At 37.1% G+C, this 16,727-nt stretch overlaps 1 protein-coding gene across 1 annotated transcript in view; it reads right to left on the bottom strand.

Annotated features, from left to right (window-relative positions):
• Positions 1-3,160: 3,160 nt before the first annotated feature.
• The window catches only part of LOC118050593 (probable DNA helicase MCM9), a 38,794-nt gene continuing 25,227 nt past the window's right edge, over positions 3,161-16,727 (bottom strand). The window contains exon 21 of the mRNA XM_073406487.1: positions 3,161-3,379. The gene's annotated coding sequence lies outside the window, so the exon portion shown is untranslated. The remainder of the gene's footprint in view (positions 3,380-16,727) is intronic.

Raw genomic sequence — 16,727 nt, 5'->3', positions numbered from 1 at the left:
GACCATCTCGCAAACTCTTCAAATACTAAGGGAAAAATAAGCCTTTAAAGCACATGAAATCTCCTTAGATTTCTATCTTAATAAATTTAGTTTGAATCAAACCTAGGAAAACTGATGGGATTAGAAAATACCAACACCATAGTAATTATAGAGCAAACCAAACACCAAGCAGCTTACCTTAGGTAGGGCGTACTAGGGGTGCTAATATCTTTCCTTTACGCAACTAGTTCTTTGCCTTAGAATCCCTGAAAGACCAGTTAGGTTTCCTAGTGACCAAAATACTAAATGACGACTCCTTTACACCAAAAAAAAAACTCAAAATCAATCGAGGGTCGTCGCGACGGTGCGACACTAATTATGATGCTAAAAAAATAAAAATCAAACGAATAAGGACAAAAGAATAAGTGGTAAATATCAAAAATAATTTTCTAGGAATAATAAGTCATCACACATCCTTGAAAGAAGCCTTGATTATAATTGAGGACATTTTAATGCTTCACTCCACGGTTTACGAGCCGTGAGAGTATAAAACACTAAGGAAAAAATAGGTTTTTAAAGCGCCCTAGATTTCTAAATTTTTGTCCCTCCTCCTTGTGATTTACGAGTCGCAAACTCTTCAAATACTAAGGGAAAAATGAGCCTTTAAAGCACATGGAATCTCCTTGGATTTCTATCTTAATAAATTTAGTTTGAATCAAACCTAGGAAAACTGATGGGATTAGAAAACACCAACACCATAATAATTATAAAGCAAACCAAACACCAAGCAGCTTACCTTAGGTAGGGCGTACTAGGGGTGCTAATATCTTCATTTTACGCAACCAATCCCTTGCCTTAGAATCCCTGAAAGACCAATTACGTTTCCTAGTGACCAAAATATTAGGTAGCGACTCCTTTACACAAAAAAAAAAACTCAAAATCAATCAAGGGTCACCGCGAGGGTGCGACACTAATTATGATGCTAAAAAAATAAAAATCAAAAGAATAAGGACAAAATTGAAAAAACTTATGTGACAAATTGTAATTGAAGGATTAAATTGAAAACAAACAAAACTTTTATAAAGGGCTAAGAAAAAAATTAGAAATCAAAAGAATAAAAAATAAATTGAAACAAAAAAGAAGGATCAACGTGTACTTTAAATTGAAACAAAAAAAAAAGAAGAAGGATCAATGTGTACTTTTGGAGGGAGGAGAGAGAGAGAAAAAAAAGTAAAAAAAAAATTGTTATCAATGACAAACCTCTTATCCATCATAGACATGTGCCTCTCCACGAGGAAAAGAACACAACAACACTTTTTTTTAACACAACAGAATGGGTGGTTTGGCCATTGAAAGTCGTCACATGCGCCATCTAAAAAGCAAGAGTGGCTTCCACTCGCTAATGCGTTGACAACATGGGCAACAACTTTATGTGTTTAAAATTAATTAATTTGTTAAAAAATACTAAATCTTAACTTAAAAAAAAATGAGACAGAAACACCCAATGGTTTTATTTTTTTTCATTAACATGATAACTTAGCTATAAATTAAATTAAAATGTAAAAAAGAGTGAACAGATATTTTAACTGAAAAAAAAAAAATTTGACAATAGGCATAAGGTGGCAGTTGATTGATGTTTTTTAAAATTATATTTTTGATAAAACGCAATTTACAAGGACTCTTTGATAGATTTTTTCATAGTAAATTATATTTACGAAGTTGTATAAGTAATTTCTACCAAAAAAAAAAGTAAAATCAAGATTAGGAGCGAATGGCGGAATATGTTGGCTTTGGGAGAGGAAAAAACAAGCTCTTGTTTAAGTACGAATTTTAGACATGTTAATTGATCGAGAAACTCTTAGCTTTTTTATTTTTTCTTTTATTTCTTTTTCTTTTTCAATGCAATTCATCACTTCTTGATCCCTTAGGTTCCATCCATTTGCTTATGTAAAAAAAAGAAAAGGTTACATCCATGAGAATTGCGAGGGAATAGTCATGCATTTGCTTATGGAATAGTCATGGATAGTTTGATGGATGAAAATAAAAATTACAAAATTAAGAGTTGAATTAGATTTAACAAAGAGTTCAAATGATCTTTCGATCAATTAGCTATTAGACAATATTGTGTGAGAACAATGTCAAGTGATTGAAGAGTGTATTTACAAGGCACCAAAATCAAATACAAAAAGAACCCAACAACTCTCCAGTGCTTTATTTTCAAGAAGAAAGCTTAAAAAAAATCAGAAACATAAAAAATTGGACTTAATATATAAGATTACATGTCACAGCAACATAATAGGAAATAAAAAATAAATTATATAGACTATTTACAAAACTACCATATAATAGAAGTACCCTTTTAATTTTTCTCTTTCATTCACACTTTAAATATCTTAATGTTCCATGTTACAATATCTATTTTGAAGAAATTCTTAACCCCAATTATGAGTGAACCTTACAATTAAATTAGTCTTTAATATACTAATTAAACGTATTTTAAACCAATTTTTTAGCAAATTAAAGACTTGGGAAAAATTTTAAACCAGTATATTGCCTCTCGTACTACAAATCGGTACCTGGAAACTGCAATTGAACAGTCTGCCATTAGCAAGCTATCAGCATTTTGCGTTTAGGTTATCTGTTATCAACAAACGACAAATCACAATTTCTCTTTACCAAGGTTTTCGTGAAATCGAATTAGACACAACAGCCATAGTGAATGAAGAACATGCAAAATTTTGCACAAACTCATGGCCTGGCAAGCACCAAAACTGCTAAAGCACCAACACTTATTTCCAACAAGCTCCAAAACTGCTAAAGATAAACCACAATTGGGGAAAGAGAAAAACGTAGGAAAATAAAAAGGAGAAATTTCCTCAAAGCACAACTGTTTCATTCTCTGGGGTCCAATCATCGTCGTTTATGTTCATGGTTCATTAACCTACACCATTACCCTAGTATCTCAGGTTAAGCGTTTTTACAAACCTGAACCTGATAACATATTATTTTGGGTCCATGCAATTTTAGGCTTCTATTATATTCGCCAACATTTACAAAAATATACGTTGGATTATAGCACTTAGAGCAGAAAAAGCTACATCTAACCTTCGAATTCCATGTTAACGAGAAAAAATTTCTTGAGAAATAAACAAGAAACATGGTGAAATTTATGGTTAGTAAATCATACCTTTATTTAGTGTACTTCTAGTACGCCATCTTGTTATTATGATCACAATCATACATTTTTGCTAGGTCTTGGTCTAATCTACACATGTAAATCAAGCATTTACTGGAAGATATTCCAAGAAAGATATTGGATGGAGTACAATCTTGTCACCAAATCTTGTTCTCTGATTGATCTTAATTTCTTGAAGGTATTGACAACTTGTGGCTCCTCAACCTGGCAATAACATTCAATAAAAGATCACACAAAGCTTCATGATTTGACTAGAAGTTAACACAACAACAAACAAGGAAACCTTCATCCTTCATCCAAAATCATCAATCAATCAGATGAATAACAAGGAAAACTGCTCAATCAAATGATATTAAGATACTATATCATATGGTTTAACCATAATGGTTAGACATCTCTCATTCAATGCAAGCTTTGTTTGCATGTGGTTTTCTAAACAATTGAAAAAATATAGACTAACACAGTCCTTAATTTAAACTACAAAGTCGTAATTTATCAATGACACTAAAAATTTTACTAGGTTTCCTCTCACTTGGAAATTAAACAATGGTAAATATGAACCTATGGGGCAAAATCTTCTCCCTCTGTTTTCCCTCGTGGTTGCTCCAAGCATGAGATTGGAGAAATGATGCTGAAACAAAGAAATGGAAAGACCTTGGGTGAGGATATATCAGTAGAGGAGACATGCTGGACCAGTAAATCATTCGTGATAACCTGTTCCCTAACAAAATGATAATCGATCTGGAGATGTTTCATCCTGGAATGGAACACTGGATTGGAAGCAAGGGAGATAGCAGAGATATTTTGAAAAGCTTGCAAGAATCGTCAAAGAGAGGAACAGAGAAGTGAATAGAATTAAAGGGAGATATTGCAATAGAGATGAAGAAAAGCAGAGAATAGAGATGAAGAGAAGTAGAGAGAAATTCTGCAGTGCAGAGGAAGAAGAAAACGTTTATGTGTATATTCTCTTATTAGATTTGAACAATCTGAAGTTGAGAAGTAATCGCTATTTTTAGAGTGCATGAGATAGAAAAGAAGAGAATCAAAGATTGAGAAGGAAGAATCTTGCAGAAAGTTGAAGATTTGAAGAAGAAGTGTCAGTTTGACGATATATCAAACAGATAATAGACACACCATCAAACACAGAAGAATTTCATGAATAAGATGAGAAAGAAGCCAGAATCAGAAACAAGAGTAAAAAAAAACAAATCATAGAGTGCAGAAGTTTCTCCAGGTTTCCCCCTCTCTCTGCTGAAAGAAAAGCAACAGAGTCTCAAATCGATTTCAGCAGGTGCACACAGTAACACTAAGATCTTGAAGAGATCATGGCCAAGCATCATCCTGATTTGATTATGTGCCGGAAGCAGCTAGGAATTGCTATTGGACGCCTTTGTGAGAAGTGTGATGGAAAATGTGTAATCTGCGATTCCTATGTACATCCTTGCACACTTGTGCGAGTTTGTGATGAGTGCAACTACGGATCCTTCCAAGGTTGGTGTGTTATTTGCATAGGAGTGGGAAGCTCTAATACCATGATAGACAGTGATATTTATATATAAATGAAACAAAGATGAAGAAGGAGCAGAGAGTAGAAAGGAAGAAGAACAGAGAATGAATCTGTTATACAGAGAAGCAGAAGATGAAATTCATGCACAGTTATACTATTACTTTTGCTTAAGTGTTTACATTATGCAATATTGGAAAGATACCACACGGAGAATGTTCATTCAATAATAATGCTAACATATTCTCTTTTCTAACAAACAATACTAACAGCATTCTAATAATATTAATTGCTAATCTTCTGACACTTGGCATCATTAGGACTGTTGAAATGTCGTGATAGATACCAGCCAATCACAGTTTTTGCAAGTGTGTATGTACGGTTAAGCATGCCCAGATTGCTAACAAGGATACATTCTTCATCAGGATTTTCTGTGAAATTTGAGTGCAGGGAATTCCCAACACTGTCAACAATGGCTAATGTAGTCATAGATGATTCGATACATAAAATTGCCATAATGGCATCTATTCGAGTGACCTCATTTCTGAACATAAGTCTTGCATGTGCTGCAACACTTCAAAATCTGATAATTTAATGGACAAATAATCAACATAAATATTGAAATACCTTGAGCTAGGCGTATCAAACTTTCTAGCATGCGCATCGTAGTCCTTGCTACAAATTAGAAATAGTACGATACAATAAAAGGAAAAATAAAAAAAGCAACAATAATAATAGGCTTGAAAGAGTAATTTACTGAGGAACCTGCATTATAAGTTGCAGATCTTCGTTGGAGTTGATAATAACTTGAAATAACCTTTTCAGCTTCCTTGGTAAGCATAATGAAACAAATATGTTATGCAGCATAATGTGCTTAATTGAAACACAAATGTGTGCATGTGCATGCATGTGTGTGGCTCAAAGACAGTTACGCCATATTATAGAATATGATTCTAATATAGGATGTTGTAATCATTACAGTTACTCATGTATCTATCAGAATAGGATTCTAATATAGGATGTTGTAATCATTACAGTTACTGCAGTGTTCTACACCCAACACATTCCATTATTCTCAACTTGGTATCAGAGCTACAAAACCCTAAAATAAATTAAACATAATTTTCTTATAGCCTCCCAACCTCCCTTTTTCAATGGAACAGCCACCACATACATCTTCAAATTCTGCAGCACTAGCAGTCCAGCTTTCTTCTTCTCCGACAGTGAAGCCCTCTTCTCTTGCAGCGCCTCCTCTGCTTTCCTCTACTACGTCACCGCCTGGATTCTCCTCTGCCATGGCTGGTGAACGCCTCCTCTTGCAGCCCTGCCTCTACTGCCGCAAGCATTATCTCTCTTTCTCACACTCATCAAGTCATCTCCCTCAAATTAACAAACACCAATTATTTATATTGGCGTATGCAAATGCTACCTTATCTCCTAGGCCAAGGAGTTTTTGGTTTTGTTGATGGCTCCAACACATGTCCATCAACACATGTTCTTGCCCATGATGGTATCTCTCTTCAGGTAAATCCGCTTTTTCAAACCTGGAAACAACAGGACCAACTCATTCTAAGTGCTCTTCTTTCCTCCCTATCTATGGAAGTTTTGCATCTTGTTGTTGGTTGTCAAAGTTCTTGTTCAGCTTGGGGCACTCTTGAGCGAGCTCTCGCTTCCACCTCCAACTCTTGTATTATGCAACTTCACGGCTCTCTTCAGGATCTTCGACAGGGTGATGAATCAGTAACTCAATTTATGCAAAAAGCGAAGGCCTTATTTGATGAATTGGCCCCTGCTGGTCGGCCAATTTCACTTGAAGATTTCAATTTATATGTGTTTCGTGGTCTTCGAGGAGAGTTTAAAGACTTAGTTAGCAGTCTTATTACCAAAGCTAAACCTTTATCATATGCAGATCTTCACAGCCATCTCCTCACACATGAATTTCTTCACAAATCTTCTGCTTCCATACATGCTCCTCTACTACCCACACCCAGCATTCCATCTTCTGCTCTTGTTGCACAGCGCCATACTTTTGGCAATTTTGGCTGTAATAGGGGCCGCTTCAACGGTGGCTGGCGTCCTAACCAGTCCAACAACAGAGGCAACCGATTTGCTGGCTCCATACCTGATCACCGCAGCTTTCAAAACTCCTCCTTCGGTGACAATAGGCAAGGCTCTTGGCAGCGTAATAGGGGGCAGAATCCACGCTGTCAACTGTGTCAGAATTTCGGCCATACAGCTCCCCATTGCCCTTAATTCCAGCAACGAGGTTATGGCCAACAACCTACTGCCAACCTGGTGCAGCGCAATCTCTCCTCAACCGGTTCTGTTGATTGGTTTCCAGATACCGGTGCCAATCAACACGTCACACCTGATCTTTCCACCTTGACCGCTTCAGAACCGTACCTTGGTAATGATAATTTGCATGTTGGTGATGGTAAGGGCCTTCCTATATCTCATCTTGGTCATACAAAAATATATACACCACATCGTTCTTTCACCTTATCTAATGTTCTTCATGTTCTTGCAATCACAAAACCTCTGCTCTCTGTTCAGAAATTTTGTCTTGATAATAATGTTTATTTTGAATTTCACCCTCGTGTGTTTTATGTCAAGGATTTCAACACCCATGAAGTCCTTCTCTCAGGTCAGAGTAAAGATGGTCTCTATGCCCTGACCCAGTCTTCTGTCATGTCAGTTCCTCAAGCCTATTGGTCTCCCTGCACTTCTGCCTCTGCCGATTTATGGCATCGTCGACTAGGTCATCCTACTTCACGTATCTTTCAATTGTTAATCTCGAAAAATAAGATTATTTGTAACAAAAAACGTCTTAATTTTCAATGTCAAAGTTGTCCTTTAGGAAAATCATCGCGTTTGTCTTTAGGACCTACTGGTCACAAAACTTCTGCTCCACTTGAATTAATTTTTAGTGATGTATGGGGCCCTGCTCCTCTTTTTTCTTCAGATGGCTATCGTTATTTTGTTATCTTCGTTGATGCTTATACTAAATATGTATGGTATTATCCTCTAGTTGCCAAGTCTGATGTTTACTCTATTTTTCATCAATTTCAAACTCTTGTCGAACGTCAATTTTCCTTAAAAATAAAATCTATTCAAACTGATTGGGGTGGTGAATACCGAAAACTATCCACATTTTTTCAAACCATTGGTATTCATCATCGTCTGATTTGTCCCCACACTCATGAACAAAATGGAACAGTAGAGCGTCGTCATAGGCATATTGTGGAAACAGGTCTTACTCTTTTAGGGCAATGTAAAGCACCTTTTCGATTATGGAATTATGCTTTTGAAACCTCTGTTTATCTTATAAATCGCATGCCTACTCCTATTATTGCCCATCACTCTCCGTTTGATTGTTTATTTCAACGGTCTCCTGATTATCATTTTTTGCGTACCTTTGGGTGTCTTTGTTTTCCTTTTCTGCGTCCATATAATAATCATAAATTGGATTTTCGTTCCTCTCCATGTGTGTTTTTTGGATATAGTTCCTCGCATCTTGGTTATCGATGTCTTGACATTGCATCTCACCGTATTTATATTTCATGTCATGTCCGCTTCCATGAACATGTGTTTCCATTTGATAATTCTGAACAGATTGCAAAGGTCTCCACCACAACCCCCACCCCACCCACTACTGTCACCCTCCCAAATTTGCTAAACCACCCATCGCTACCCGCTATCACTAGCCACCCAAACAGCCCACAACACTCCGCTTTGCCACTCCAAACAGCCACCCGACCACAGCCTCCACCCATCCCTTGGCCATCATCCCATGCTTGTTTATCTAACCCTTATGATGCAGGTTCAGATCGTCAATTGGTCTCCTCTCCTCATGGTCTTGGGGCACTTTCTAGTCCCTCCTCTGCTTCGCCCTCCCTGGCTAGCACTCCTGCCGCTTTAGTCTCTACCTCCAGCCCCTCCTCTACTGACAGTCCTATGCTTGAGGCTACTTCTTTATCATCCTCTCCCGCTGGTCTGCAACTTATGGTTGATTTGTCTTCTTATCAGCTGCCACAGGTCTCCTCGCTACAACCGTCTTCCCCTGCGTCTCCACTAGCACACAACAGACATCCTATGACTCTTAGACCGCGGCAGCCGAAGACAACTAATCTAGTTGTTTCCACTGCCGCTACTTCTATCTCCACACAGGTACTGTATTCTCCCTCTTCTAAGCCTTTTGCATTCTCTGATGCTGACCGATATGCAGTTTGGCATAATGCTATGTATGATGAGATCGCCGCTTTACGCGAAAATCGCACTTGGTCTTTGGTTCCATTTCATCCTTTGATGAACGTTGTTGGAAGTAGATGGGTATATCGGATCAAACGTCATGTTGATGGTAGTATTGAGCGCCATAAAGCGCGCCTTGTTGCTAGAGGTTTTACCCAGCAGGAAGGTATTGATTATTCTGAAACCTTCAGTCCAGTTATTAAGCAAGCCACTGTCCGATTGGTTTTCTCTATTGCGGTTTCGCGAAATTGGAAGATTCATTAGCTTGATATTCATAATGCCTTCCTCAATGGTGTTCTTACTAAAGAGGTCTATATGAAACAACCTCCAGGTTTCGTTGACTCTTCTCTTCCATCTCATGTGTGTAGATTGCACAAATCATTGTATGGTTTGAAGTAGGCACCGAGAGCATGGTACACTCGTCTAAGTGATTTTTTGCTCTCCATCGGTTTCCGAGCTTCCAAGGTTGACACCTCCCTGTTTATCTTATCTGATGGTACTTGTCGCACATGTGCGGCGTCGCGACGAAAAATATAATTGTTGTTTTCCATTTTAAATCTAGGAATGTAAATCTATATCTATGTGGCAAGTATAGGGAGACAAGGAATTCTTGTCGTTTATTGGTAGAAAATGGAATGGGAGTCGCCACCTAGTATTTTGGTCACTAGGAACCCTAACTAGTCTCAGAGATCGGGTACGGGGACTGGTTGCGTAAAGGGAAGGTATTAGCACCCCAAATACGCCTAACCTAAGGTAAGCTGCATTGTTTGATTGTCTGATAAAAACTAAGGTGTTATTGTGTTTCTAGTTGTTGGTCTATTTATGGTTCAAGAAAAGTCCTCCTCAATAAGGAGGTCCTTATCTTATCGGGTAAAATCTTAACCATTCTAACGTCTATACAAAAACTTTATTTTTAATATTAGGAATACGTTTTACGTATAAATTCGTAATCCCAAATACTAAAAGAAAACTAAAAGAATTTTTTTAGAATTTTTGAAATATTAGCCTAATTCTCATGGTGTATGTTGATGATATTCTGCTCACGGGTAGCAACTCTGCTATGCTTCATCACCTTATACAGTTACTCAGCTCTGAGTTCAAGCTTCGTGACTTAGGTGTTGTTCACTACTTTCTGGGTATTGAAGTTCAGTCTACCAGTATGGGTTTAATGTTGCGTCAACATAAATATATTCTTGACATCCTCACTCGAGCTGGTATGACTTCTTGCAAACCAGTTGATACTCCAGTCTCCCCTTCGAAAGTCATTTTATTATCGGATCATTCATTCTCTGATCATACACAATTTCGTCAAATCGTGGGTGCTCTTCAATATCTTATCTTCACCTGTCCAGATATATGCTTTGTTGTTAACAGAGTCTGTCAGTTTATGCATGCTCCTACAAATTCTCATTGGGCCGCTGTCAAACGTATTTTATGTTATCTTAAAGGTACGGCATCTTATGGTTTCCATATCACTCGAGGCTCCTCTTTTGCTCTACATGGCTTTACAGATGCAGATTGGGCTGGTAGTATTAATGATCGCAAGTCTACGGGCGACTATCTTGTCTTTTTTGGTCAGACGCCGATTTCTTGGAAATCCGGCAAGCAACGTACTGTTGCTCGCTCCTCTACTAAGGCTGAGTATAAAGCCCTTGCTGATGGTACCGCTGAAGTCATTTAGCTTCAATACTTGTTAACAGATTTGCAGGTTCCCTCAGTCTCTGCCCCTACCATTTGGTGTGATAATCTTGGTGCTACCTATCTCTTAGCAAATCCTATCTTTCATGCTCGTACTAAGCATGTTGAAGTGGATTATCACTTTGTTCGTGACCGTGTTGCTAAGAAAGAAATTCAGATTCGTTTTATTCCCTCTCGAGATCAACTTGCCGATGTCTTCACTAAACCGCTTCCTGTTGCATCCTTTACTGCTTTTCGATTCAAGCTTTGGGTTGATTCCCCACCCTCAGCTTGAGGGGGCATATTATAGAATAGGATTCTAATATAGGATTCTATTACAGTTACTGCAGTGTTCTACTTCCTCTATATAAATAGGAAGGTTGGCTAAGGCACAACCCAACACATTCCATTATTCTCAACTCGCCAGAATTCTCTCTTTAAGTTGGCAGGGCCAAAAATGTTACCAGAGTAACATCAAAATCCCCCCATTTAACTAATTTAGAATACAAAAGAAACAGGAAAATAATGAATGATAACATTTCACTCCAAAACAGGGAGGAGAGGTGCAATGTTACCCTCCAAGCATGGAAGTTAAATGATTCCCTAGAAAAGTTGTCTTGTTGACCTGAGTCCCCAGTAACCAGACAGTCAATTATGACCACTATGCTCTACTCTCTCTCCATTTACTATTGAACCAAAAGAGTATTTTACCTGCGAAGCATAGAAAATGTCCAGATATTACCCAAATCTTCATCATGATCTCCTTTGTTTGATTCACCCTACAAATAAGTTTCAGAAAACAGTGAGGCTTTAAATGAGTCAATTGCTTTATGACATAACATGGAACCCATATTTGATTTCCACATCACCTCATTGAGAATGTGAGATGATACAACAACATCCCATTCAGGATTCTTCGTATCCAAGAGGACTAAAACAATGTCAAATCTGCTCAATAATGGTCCCGAGAGTGTGGTGTTGACAGAGAGTGTGGTGTTGCTTTTTGGAGGACTAGGAGACGGGATTTCACGGGATTTCGATCAAGATAGATTACATAGACGCTGGTGGAGGATAAATCTTCCTTGTCCCCCCCCAGTCTACATCAGAAAAGGCATGTACTAAACAAGGGGAATGACAATGAAGAAGCAGACAGTTGTGGACAGTACTGTGTAAATAGTGAAGGAGGCGTTTCACCAATTAATTTCTAGTGAACATCGGTGGGCTTGTGCATGAATTGTAAGAGATTGTTTACAAAGAAACAAACATCAAGCCGAGTGAGAGATAAGTACTAAAGGTTTCCTATTGTTGCACGGTAGGTGGTAGGATCAGCTAGAGGAACGCTTATGTCCAAGGTCAGTTTACAACCAGGAGGTAGCGGAGTAGGTATGGATTTTGCATAAGTCATATTAGTTCGAGAAGATCTAAAATGTTTTTTTTTCTGGGAGAGAAGCACACCACCAATAGAATGAGGCTGGACTTCAACGACCAGAAATTATGTCATAGAACCCAAGTCTTTTAATGAAAACCAAGCTTCTAAACATTTAAAGATTTGATTAATAGCATGTTCATTATCCCCAGTAATAATGATGTCGTCAACATAAACCAACAGATAAATGAGATGAGAGTCATGATTGAAGATGGAAAGAGATGTATCGGCAAGGAGTTAAAAAAACCTGAAGTATTCAAAAAAATTTGCAATTCATGATACCACGCACAAGACGCCTGCTTTAAGGGATAAATAGCTTTTCTAAGCTTGCAGACAAACCCAACTTTTTTTCTGGATCATGAAACCTTGAAAGTAGGACCATGTAGGCATCTTCAGTAAGGATGCCTTGAAGAAAGGCGTTATTAATCTCTTATTGTTAAGTTGACAAAGACTGTTCTATGAAAAGTCCATGGTTGGTCTTTTGTTTCGGATAAGAAGAGGCAAGATGGAAAGATTTTTGTTTTACTTCTAATCTGGATATCGGTAGAAGTCTGTTTGGCTTCTCATCCTGGTGTGGCTCCAAATCTGCATCTTTTAGCTGCTTCTTTGATATTTTGGCATCAAATCTGTATATTGTAGCTGCAATTTGTTCTTTTCATTTCTTGGTATGTTGTTCATTTCATTGCATAGTTTTGTTTAGGTGAGCTGTAAACAAAATCTCTATGTTCTCGTCAACTATTGGCGTCTTCTAATGCAATATTATACTTCTAAAAAAAAAAGAAAGGCGTTGTTAATGTCTAGTTAGCGAAGCTTCCATCCATTACTGACAGCAATGCTGAGAACTAGTCGAATTATCATAGGTTTTACCACGGGACTAAATGTCTTGTGATAGTACAGGCCAAGGCGCTGATGAAAATCTTTCACCACAAGTCTAGCTTTGTAACGACCCACAATCCCATTTGAGATTCATTTGATCCTGAAAATCCACTTACAACTAACCAAATTTAAAGCACAAGTAGGTAAAGTCCAAGTCTCATTGCATAACGGAGCATTAAACTCGTCAGTTATGACTGTACACCAATTTGGATTTTTAATGGCATGGGCAAGGGTGGCAGGTTCTTGAGGTTTAGTGTTTAGTTTGGTAGTGAACGTGAGTTTTTTAATGGGTTTGTGAATGTTGTTTTTGGATTTGGTGGTCATAGGATGACAGGGAAGTGGTTCTGGTGGGTAGTGTTGCTGCTAGAGTTGGGGTAGGCGGTGTAGGGATAGGAGTGGAGGAAGAAGGCAGAGAAGATATGTTCGAAAGGTTTTCTAGATCTGGTGATGTATGAAGGACCACTGGCAAGGGAGATGTTGGGGTGAGAGTCCTCACACCAGGTGCAGCTGCAGAAGAATGTGTAGAAGATGCATAATGGATGCTAGAATGGTGATAGCTAGTGAAATCCACATGTCAACTGTTGTAGATTCCCGTTGAGACTCCTGTTTATCTAAAGAATGATATCGAAAAATATGCTCAATAAAAGAAACATGCCTAGACACAATAATTTTGAAGAACTCGGGTTCGAAACAAAAATAAGCACTTTATGATAAAGAATATCCTAGGAAAATGCATTACTTAGATTGGGGTTCTAACTTATGTGCGAAGCCAAGGATAACATAACATCCAAAAACTACGAAGCTTTTCATAATTTGGGGAATGTTGAAAAATAAGTGCATAAGGTGAAAGATTTTGTAACGTCGTAGTAGGCATGCGATTAATGAGATAGACCACGGTAGCAAAAGCATAAGACAAAAAAAAAACATGATAGGGATGCATGAGTTAAAAGCGAGAGGCCTGTTTCCATAATAAGTCTATGACGGTGTTCAGCAAAACTATTGTATTTAGGAGTGTGTGGTGTTGTCATATGAGATATTCCATGCGTAACAAAGAACTCTGTTAACACAATATATTCACCTCTATTGTCAAAATACAGAGTCACAATTTTTCCCTTGAAATAATTTTTCAATGTTGCTTTAAAGCGAATGAAAGTTGGTTTGATGTCAGAATTTTTCTTTAGCGGATAAAACCATATGTATTTAGTGAAATGATCCACAAAAATATCATAATACTTAAAACCATCAACAAATGAAAGAGGTAAGGTCCATACATCAGAAAATATTAATTCAAGAGGTTTGTGAGAAATCAAAGTGGAGACAAAAAATGGTAACTTGTGACTCTTGTTATAGTGACAAAGACAAATCTAAATTATTCTTAGTCAAAATTGTTTTTAAAACAGAAAAAGCTGGATGACCTAATCGAAAATGTCAATTTATTGGAGCGAGTTTGAGACTCAAAAAAGCATGAGGAGTGACAATGCACAACCAGTTGTACACACCTTTTTTGGTCTTACCCTTTACGTGAATTTCCCCCATCAACAAGTTCTTCACAAGAAAACACTAAGGTAAGAACTTAATAGAGACATTATTATCAACTCAGGTATGGCCTTGACAGAGGTCGGTTGTTATTGGTTATGTTGTGGGAGGCCACAAACTGATTTTGTCCTTGGTAGCAGTGTTGTTGGTCGACAGAGGAGCGCCAATTTCCTCCCGAGTTTTTAGGCGTGGAGTGACCAAAATTGGTGAAGAGATACCCGGCCACTGGTGCGAGCGATTGGTGGGATGCATAGTAGGTGGAAAACAATTAACGAGCTTGTTGGTTTCCTGGAGCGAGGCTTCAAACATCAATAGCTTTTCATAAAGTTCATCAAAACTAATAGCATTCTCCCTGACTTGCACTACCATTACCAATTCTCGGTAGTCATCACCTAGTTCTTCTAGGATTTTGTCCATCAAATCTTCATTGTCAACAGGCACCCCTAGGACTGCAAGTTTATCAGCTATAGCCTTGACTGATTGCAGGATGTCTGTAATACTAAGGGTGCCTTTGGTCAGCAATTTTAGATTGGCGTTTACTTGTTTGATGCAACCCCAAGATGGAGTGGTATATGTGGCAGCAAGGATGTTCCACACTTTGTGAGATGTTCTGGCTTGAGCAATAAATGGTATAATGGTTTGTGTAATGGATCTGATGATTGCTTTCATAAGTAGATGGTCTTGACGTATCCAAGTGCGATACTCTTGGTTTAAGGTTTAGGTGGTGATGTTGTTTGTGTTAGTGGTAAGTTATTGTGGTGGGCATGGCTTGGCGCCGTCTATATAGCCTCGCAATAGACAATAAAGAGTGTTTGAAATTGAAATCATCATGACAAGTAATTGGTGCTGTTTAGTTTCAACGGAGCTTGAGCTGTGACATTAATGATCACAAGAGTTGTGTTTGAGGAATCACTCATACAGTTTGTGAACAAAACTGACTTTCCTATTCACTAAATGAGGGGTTATTTATACTACAGAAACAACACAAAGACTAACCAATTACATCAATTAGAGTTCAACTCTACAACAACCTTATCACTTGCCTGAGACCTATTTTCCAGGAGGTTAGTTAGTATTTGTTTTACATATGGACACTTACTTAGGCTCCGTTTGTTTGCAGGAAAGTGGTTTCCTTTTGGAAAGTGAATTCCGGGGAAAGTGAATTCCTGGAAAGTGAATTCCGGGAAAATATTTTCCGATGTTTGGCAGTGTTATGGAAAATGAACTGGAAAACACTTTCCAGTGTTTGGTTGTGTTATGGAAAATGAACTGGAAAATAATTTATTAATGAATTAATTTTTTTTTTCAAGTTTATCTAATATATATAAAATATTTAATCACTTACAATAAAAAAAAATAAAATCTAAAAAGTATAATGATGAATTTTTTTTATTATATCCTATATCCATACATAACTTATTTTATAAAATATAACTATATATATATCATATCATATTATAGAAAAATAAGCTTGTGAAATATTTTTTACGTAAAACCTATTAATATATTTTTTTCAATTTTAAAAGCTTAAAATAATTTTTTTTTCATATCAAGAAAGCCAAATTAGTTTATGGTAAGAGTTATATATTTGAGTTTTTTTTTTTTGGTATAAAGAATTTTTTAAAAGATAAATACATACAAAAATATTTTTATGGGTTTTTTGGATAAATATTTTTTTTTGTACGGGTAAAGGCAATTATCTCTTTAATATCCTTTCCATCTATATCAAATAAACATCAAGATATAAATATAAATATCTAACATCAAACATAGTCATGCATAAATATTAAGTTTCGATGTCTTATACATACATATTAGTTCAAATTACAAACATAAACATGCTAGACCGAATTAAACAAGTAAACATACTCGTTAAATAACATAGTCTGAACCCAAATTTTAAACATAGTCAAACCATATTAGCAATCAGGCCTGTAGCAGTGTCGGTTCACAAAATTTTGAACCCAAATTTTCCTCAAATTAGCATTTTTTGCCATAAATGCTTTTGCCAACATCTCATTTTGGACCAAATGATCAAATGCATCCCCAAGAGTGATCTCATCAAAGCCTTCAATTTTCATCACTTCCGTATACAACGCATTAACATCAAGTTGATTTTTGCTGAGACTTTGAATTGCAAATGCTACATCTCCAATCTGTTTAGACAACTTTTCAATACCATCATCTTCATACATGCGATTTCTCTTCCTATGCTGCCTCTTTTGTGTACTAGAGGAATATGTTTCTTTTCCCTTATAACTTTCTTCATATTCACCTTCATTTTC

This window comes from Populus alba, chromosome 19, assembly GCF_005239225.2.
Source record: "Populus alba chromosome 19, ASM523922v2, whole genome shotgun sequence".
Lineage (NCBI taxonomy): Eukaryota > Viridiplantae > Streptophyta > Magnoliopsida > Malpighiales > Salicaceae > Populus > Populus alba.
This window is presented reverse-complemented; position numbering and strand designations above follow the sequence as displayed.